This window comes from Brachypodium distachyon, chromosome 4 (genome assembly GCF_000005505.3).
Source record: "Brachypodium distachyon strain Bd21 chromosome 4, Brachypodium_distachyon_v3.0, whole genome shotgun sequence".
Taxonomy (NCBI): Eukaryota; Viridiplantae; Streptophyta; class Magnoliopsida; order Poales; family Poaceae; genus Brachypodium; species Brachypodium distachyon.
Window position 1 is genome coordinate 26,693,308 of NC_016134.3, and position 7,900 is coordinate 26,701,207.

The following is a 7,900-nucleotide window of genomic DNA, read 5'->3' on the forward strand; positions in this document are numbered from 1 at the left end:
CACGAAGAGCACCTGCGCGGAACCTCCCCCTCTTCCTCGAAGAACTGGAAAGCACAAAAATAGGTTAGTAAGGCACTCAAAAATTTGTGAAATCAAAGGTGTTTGGACAGCATTGAACTTTCCCCGCTGGTTTGAGCTTGAGCACCCTGTCCGCTAGGATGCTCCTCGCCAGAGGGCCGCTTCATGCGGGGGGAGCTGTCGGAGCCGCCGGAGTGGTCGGGGTGGCTGCTGCAGCCGCGTCGCTGCCGCCAGAGGCCCCAGCCCCTGCGTCGCCGTGAGTCTCCTGAGGCTGCGGGCTGGCCTCCTGCCTGCTCGCCCACTCCACCGCAAACCGCCTCACCAGGGGGACGTCGTCTTCCTCGTCGTCCTCCTCCAGCACGACCCCGCCGGTTGCTGGGGGAGCATCATCGTCGTCATCGTTTTCGTCGTTGCTGAGGTCTCCCCTGACGCCCCGCATCACCCCCACGAACGCTTCACAGAGGTGTTGGAAGACAGCTAGTGTGAAGAACGACATGGGGTGAAGCTGCGCCATGATGAGCCCGTAGGTCTCCATGATGGCTAAAAGGAAGTAGGAGTGCGGCGGCACGAACCCGGCAAAGATGAACCTCCCGAAGATCCGAAAGTACTGCGGGTCGCGCTTCGCACCGACGGGGAGAATCCGCGTTGGCCCGTACTCGTTGTGCTTGGTGGCCAGTGCCAAAACCAGCTTGTCGACCCCCTCGCCGTTGTACCTGGGGGGGAAGAAGGCAAACTTAGCCCGCATTTCCTCATCCTTCCGGGCCCTGTCCGACAGCTCCTTCTTACTGTCCTTCTCGCGTTTTTCCCCCTTGCTGGTGCTTCCCTTGGGACTGTTCTGGCCCTTGGAAGACATCGACGGAGGTGGAGAGGTGATTTGGTCGGAGTTGGGGCGCGGAGGGCTTGGGAGGAGGCAATGGCAGGAGCAAGAAGCAATGGGGAGTGCCCGTCGCCAGCCTTGGGTATTTATCGGGGCTGGCGGGCTGCAACGGACACCCCCATGATCGGCAATAAAGAGCCCTAAAGAATCGTAGATTAAGAGGGGGGTGCGCGACGTGGCCTTATGTCTCTGGTGATTAAGGGAGATAAGGCACGAAATCGTGCGCCCGACCGTTCCGCTCGGAGGAGTGGAGCACTAAATGTGGCCCACAAGGCTGGGTACCAGGGGGACTCCCCTTGGGACCCACGCGTCGGATAGGGCACAGCCCGTCAACCGACCAAGGATAGCGCTTGCAGGGAGCTTCAAGGCTGCCGGCCCATGCCCGAGGGCTACTATTGTACCAGTGGCCCACAGGGTCCCACTGATACGGGACGCGTGGGTTGCCAGTGACGAAGCCCCGTCAGGAAGGCCTCCTCGAGGAGACGACCCTTGGTGAAGGTGAAGTCAAGGGCTGAGTACAAGAAGCCCCCGGGAACCCCGGTCCCGGGAAGCTGAAGGAACGCCTCCCGGCAACTAGCAAGGTGCACTAGCCGGGAAGGGGCACCCCAGCAACCCACGCTTGAGCATGCAGGTGGGGCTCGCAGAACAGTGAAGACAGGACAAGATGGCGGGCGCAGTGCATTTAATGCACTGACAGGAGTCTTATCAGCAGGCCTAATCTTGCTTAGCAAGGCTAGGGCGACTACCCTACGAACCATTTTTTCTACCGCGTACAGTGGACTGGGCGCTGCATGGCGTCCAGCATGGATGAACAAAGAGGTATTTCATGTGGCTGTGACACGCGTCTGGGAAACGTGTCATGCTGCATGCATAGGCATCTGTGGTGTCACCTTGTCTATAAAAGGTGCATCGATGTCACCGGTCAAAGGGTTGGACTTGAATTCGGTTCTGTTCGGTTTGGTTTAGCATTCACCCAAGTAGCCAAGCCCTTAGAGGGATAAGTAGCAAAGCCCGGGAACTCCCCAGCAACCTGTAAAAGCCATACAAGGAAATACAATTCCAAAGCAGGACGTAGGGTATTACACCTCCGGGTGGCCCGAACCTAGGTAACTCTCGCGTCTATACTTCGTGTCTATCGCCACGCCGGCGATCGCCGAAGCGATCACCTCGCCCTCCACCGAACCAAAAAGGGGGTGCTCGGCATCCCCGGTGCCGGAGACCCGTGCTCCGACAACTTCGCCCACCCCGACTTCCTGTTCGAGTCGGTCTTCGACGCCTGGTCGGACGAGGAAGAGGCCAAGACTCGTGGGGAAGCGGTGCAGGGCGTTGTGGACGAGATGGTGGCGCGGATGCAGGGCAAGGTCGATGAAGACGAAGCCGCTGCTGAGGAGGTTGCCGGAGAAGCCCCCGATGGCGAGGATGCACCTGACACCGACGCAGCCGCCCGAGGAGCACCTCCCACATGATTGCCTATCGTTTTTTTATTTTCCTGCAAGTGGCGCATGGCGCCTCAGAACTTTTTGTGTTAGCTTTCCCTTATCACCGCAAGTGTTATTTGTCAACTTGTTTTGCTCAAGCTTTAATGTATCCGGGGACTCGCCAACTACATGCTTGGCCAGACTAGAGACCTGGGACAGACCCACGGTGCCAACCCTAGGACCAAACAGCAGCGGCTAGGCACTCCGCCTGCGATTTAACTACCCCAGCGTGCACGCCTCCGGGACGGACCCGCGAGCCAGGTGTGGGGGGCGTCCTCACCCTGCAAACGTCCTTCCTACGCTCCGACAACACAGGGACCGAGCTTACCTCAGCAAACCAGCGTTACTAGAGGAAGAGCTAAGGACCTGAGACAAAGTACTTAGCTTTTCGTTCTCTTTGGTCTCGTAGCACCTTGCTGAGAGACGTGGCAAGGACGCGGTGGCCGTGCACCCTCCAACAGCACCCTCGGAGCCAAGGAGGCATGCACCCCCACCGCGTCTTGACGACGCCTCTCGCTTGTCTCATCGCCATTTCTGATGTCGTTCTATAAGAGATGTGGCAGGGCCGCGATGGTGGGAACACCCTCAGCGACAAGGGCAGAGGGATGCACCACCATCGCCTCTTTGCAACATCTCTTGCTTTCTTGCCCATTGCTGGTGTTGCACATGCCCCGGTCTCCTTAAATAGCCGAAGCGCTGCCCTTGCCTCCACACCTGCGGGACCACCAGTCGCCGCGTGGAGGCACCTGCCCTGTCTCAGTTTCCTGCATCAAGCCTCGAAGTAATTGTCATATATGTACAACTTACTCGCAAGACGATGGCACCCGTGACCACCCCACGAGCATCACAGTATGCCTTCGCCTCATCTTTACCCTGCATGTCAGACTCCCGGAGTGCCCAAGGTGCATAGCAAATAATTTCGAAATGCACGAAAAACAGTTCAAACTGGACAACCTCCTGCCTCCCAGCCCCCGGGCACAGAAGAGTCGACCTCAGACTTGGGTGTGAGCATCTTTCTACTCCCACGGTGCCTTGCTTGCACGTATCACGTTGCGGACGGGTCCGGCAACTGCTAGGCCTCGTTCCGGGACGTCCCAGCAACGAGCTTGGTTTTCGGGGTTCCGGCAGCCCCCTGCTCACGGCCAAGGATGAGGAGACAATTCTGTGCACCTAGAGCAGGAGACAGAAGCACTCATAAATAGCAAAGCACAACATTTATTGAAGTAACACTTATCTTTATTCAACTTTGTGCTAGCGGATTACAATCGGGACTTGCCCGGCTACACTAGCTTAAAGAGGCACGCTGCCGCATCGTCACCCGTGGGAAGGCGCCACCGTTTCACGGGTAGAACTTGCGCAGGTGCTCAATGTTCCAACTATTGGGCACCGGCAAGCCTTCCTCGGTTTCCAACCGGACAGCCACCGGTCTGGTCACCTGCACTACCCGGAAAGGGCCTTCCCAGATTGGAGTCAACTTGTTCCTGGCCTTCGTTCCTTGTAACCGGCGCAGGACGAGGTCTCCAACCTCGAGCCCCCGGGGACGGACTCTCCTGTCGTGATAATGACGGAGTCCCTGCTGGTAGCCTGCAGCTCGCACAGCAGCCCGGCATTGAATCTACTAGATGAAGGTAAGGTCATCAATCCTCTACGTGTGTTGGCTCTTGTCGCCGTACGCGCGTACCCGAGGTGACCCATACTTGAGCTCGAGGGGCAGCATGGCTTCTGCCCCGTGGACGAGGGTAAATGGAGTTTGACCCGTTGCCCAACTTGGTGTGGTCCGCAGTGACCATAGCAAGGGCTGGAGTTCTTCAACCAAGTGTTTCACGTGGCTCTTGAGCTTGTTAAAGGTTCTTGTTTTGAGCCCCCGCAACACTTCTGCGTTGGCTCGCTCAACTTGCCCATTGCTCCTCGAATGAGCAACAGAAGCAAAGTGAATCTTAGTGCCCATGTCCTCGCAGTAAGCTTGGAACACCGCACTAGTGAGTTGCGTGCCGTTGTCGGTGATGATACCGTTAGGCACACCAAACCGGCACACAATGCCCTTGAAAAACTTGATGGCCGCCTGCGCCGTGACGGCTCGGAAAGGCTCCACCTTGATCCACTTTGAAAACTTGTCGATGGCCACGAGCAAGTACTCGTAGCCGCCAACTGCTCTCGGCAACTTGCCGACAATGTCCAGCCCCCAGACCGCGAACGGCCACGAGGACGGGATGACTTGTAGGGCTTGCGTTGGTTGGTTGCTCTTCTTGGCGTGAAACTGGCACGCTTCACAGGTCTTGACTAATTGTTTGGCATCGGCTAGTGCTGTCGGCCAGTAAAAGCTGTGTCAGAACGCTTTCCCAGCTAGTGCCCTGGAGGCCACATGGTGTGAGCATGTGCCTCGATGTATATCCTCCAGCAACGTGCACCCTTCTTCCCGGGGCATGCAAAGCTGCATGACCCCATTAGGACGCGTCCGGTAGAGTTCCCCGTCCACCAGGGTGTACATCTTAGCTTGCCGAGCTACTCGCTCCGCGGCAATTTCTTCCTCTGGGAGGGTCCCGTCCCTGAGGTAACGAATAATATCCGTCCCCCAGGGTGGTGGTTCCCGGCTAGTGTATGCCACCAACTTGGCGGCATGGGCCCCGCAGCTGCAGTGTCACCTTGAGTTGCCGGAGGGGCTTCCCCGACAACTGTCTTGGGGTCGACAGAGGCTTTGACTGCCTTTGCACGAACACCCCAGGAGGCACCTTGCTGCGTTCCGTTGCTCACTTGGACAGTTCATCCGCAACAAAGTTGTCCTTGCGCTTCACGTGCTCAAACCGAAGTCCCTTGAACCTGGACTCCAATTTTCGCACTTCCTCTATGTACGCCGCCATCTGGGGGCAGTCGTAGTCCTTATATACCTGGTTGATCACGAGTTGGGAGTCCCCACGAACAACCAAGTGCTTGATGTCGAGGCGATCACCGCACGCAAACCGGCAAGCAGTGCCTCATACTCTGCAATGTTGTTGGTGGAGTTGGCGAAGTGGAGCTGTATTACGAACTTGAGCGGATCTCCAGTGGGCGACTCGATCACCACTCCGGCACCGGCGCCTTGCAAGCAGAAGGCACCGGCAAAGTACATGACCTAGTACCCTTCGTCCAATCTGCCGAGAAGGCTTGCTTCCGGCTCTTCTTCTTCTATGCCCGTTGATGTCCACTCCGCGACGAAGTCGTGACAGCAGTGCTCTTGATGCTCTTGGTGTTTGCGAAACGCAGCCCGAACTCCGCCAACTCCATCCTCCACTTTGCCACCCTCCCGGGGCTTCACGTTTGGTGAGGGCCCTCTCTAGGCAGAACCCCGACACCACTATGATGCTATGCGCCTGAAAGTAAAGGCGCAGCTTCCTTGAAGCGGGCAGGATCCCAAGCAGAAGCTTCTGGATCTGCGGGTACCGTACCCCGGCATCGCACAGCACCGTGCTGATGAAATACACGGGATGCTGCACTAGCCGCTTGCGGGGGCCAGCCTGCATGGGCCCTTCCGCCTCATCCCCTGGGACTTGCTCTTCCCTCTCGGCAACGAGCACGGAGCTCACTACCTGGTCCATTGCTGCCAGGTATAGCAGCAACGGCTCGCCCGGCTTGGGGGCAACGATGACCGGCGGCGATTTCAGATACTGCTTCAAGTCTTGGAACGTCGCTTCCACCTCGGGGGTCCAATTGATCGGACCCTTCTTCTTTATCACCTTGAAGAAAGGCAAGGTTCGCTCGCCCAGCCTTGAGATGAAACGCCCAAGCGCCGCAACGCACCCGTTGAGGCGCTGGACGTCTCTAACCTTTCAGGGTGTCTCCATCTTCTCGATCGCTTCGATCTTCTTCGGGTTGACTTCGATTCCCCTATGAGAGACCAGGAAGCCCAGCAAGTGCCCCGAGTCCACACTGAACGTGCACTTCTCGGGGTTAAGTTTGAGCTTGATCCTGCGGTGGTTGTTGAACGTCTCCTGCAGGTCGCCGATGATCGAGTCCCTATGCCGCGACTTGACGACGATATCATCCATGTAGGCCTTGATATTCCGGCCTAGCTGGGGTCCTAGACACTCGCGCAAGGCGCGCTGAAATATCGAGCCCGCGTTCTTCAGCCCAATAGACATGCACGTATAACAGTAGCAGCCGACCGGGGTGATAAACGTTGTTTTCTCCTCGTACTCGACTGCGATCTTAATCTGATGGTAGCCGAAGAAGGCATCCAGAAAGCACGAAGACTCACGACCTGTTGTAGAATCTACTATTTGATCGATTTGGGGTACAGGGAAGGGGTCCTTAGGACATGCATGATTAAGATCAGTAAAATCTACGCACATGCGCAATTTGTTTCCGGCCTTAGGGACTACCATAGGGTTTGCTAACCAAGTGGGGTACAACACTTCCCTGATCGCCCCGACGTTCGTGAGCTTCTCCACTTCCTGCTGGATGAAGTCTTTGCGTTCTTGTGCTTGCCGGCGAACATTCTGCTTGACGGGCCGCGCGTCTGGCCGCACCGCCAGCTGATGCTCGATCACCTCCCTAGGGACTCCGGGAAGATCTGACGGCTCCCAAGCGAACACGTCAGAGTTCTCCCGGAGGGAGTCGACGAGGGCGCTTTCCTATTTGTCGCTGAGGATCGCACCAATGGAGGTGGTGCGTGCCTCATTGCCGGCATGCAGGGGCACCTTCTTGACCTTGGTGCCCTCCTCCTTCAGCTTCACGCCTTTGCTAACGCGCGGGCTGGAGCTGGAGCTGCCCCCAGCGTCCTGTCCGGGAGCGGCTCGCGCTTTCTACCGTGCGGGTTGCCCACCCGCAAGTAGATCCTCATCCCCGGCAACGTCGTAGTCACCGGGGTCCGCTAAGCTGCGTCCTTCAGGTTGCACTTGATGGAGAGTACACCGTATGTTGACGGCATCGTCATCACGCCATAGGCGCAATGGGTTGCCGCCATGAACTTGATCAGCGCCGGCCGAACAATAATCCCATTGTACGTCAATGGGGTATGAGCTACATCAAAAACGATGTGCTCAGTCCGGAACGCTTCCAGGGAACCGAAGGTCACTGGGAGCGTGATTCGCCCCATGGGCTGCACCACTCTAGGGTTGATCCCCGGAACGGGTCGGTGGGCTTCATCTGCTCCAGGGGCAGCTGAAGCTTCTCGACCAGCTTGGCGGACAGCAGGTTGAGGCTTGCCCCGCTCTCCACCAGTACCTTGGTCACCATCACATTGTTTATGATCGGCGACACCACGAGGGGGAGTACCCTTGACCCCAAGGGATGGATCGGGTGTCGTCCGAGTTGAAGGTGATCGGCACATGCGACCACCTCAACGGCTGCTGCACCTCCACACTTGGGAGGAGGGCGTAGACCTCACGCGTAAGCCATTTCATGGCAGCGTGAGACGTGAGAGCGTACGCTCCCCCGTGAATGCAGGCGACAGCACGAGGCTCCTGGAAGCTGGGCTCGTCAGTGTCGTCGCTGCAGTCATCCTCGCGCAGTTCGGCGCGAGGCTTGCCGCGTCCTCGGGGAGGCCGGTCCT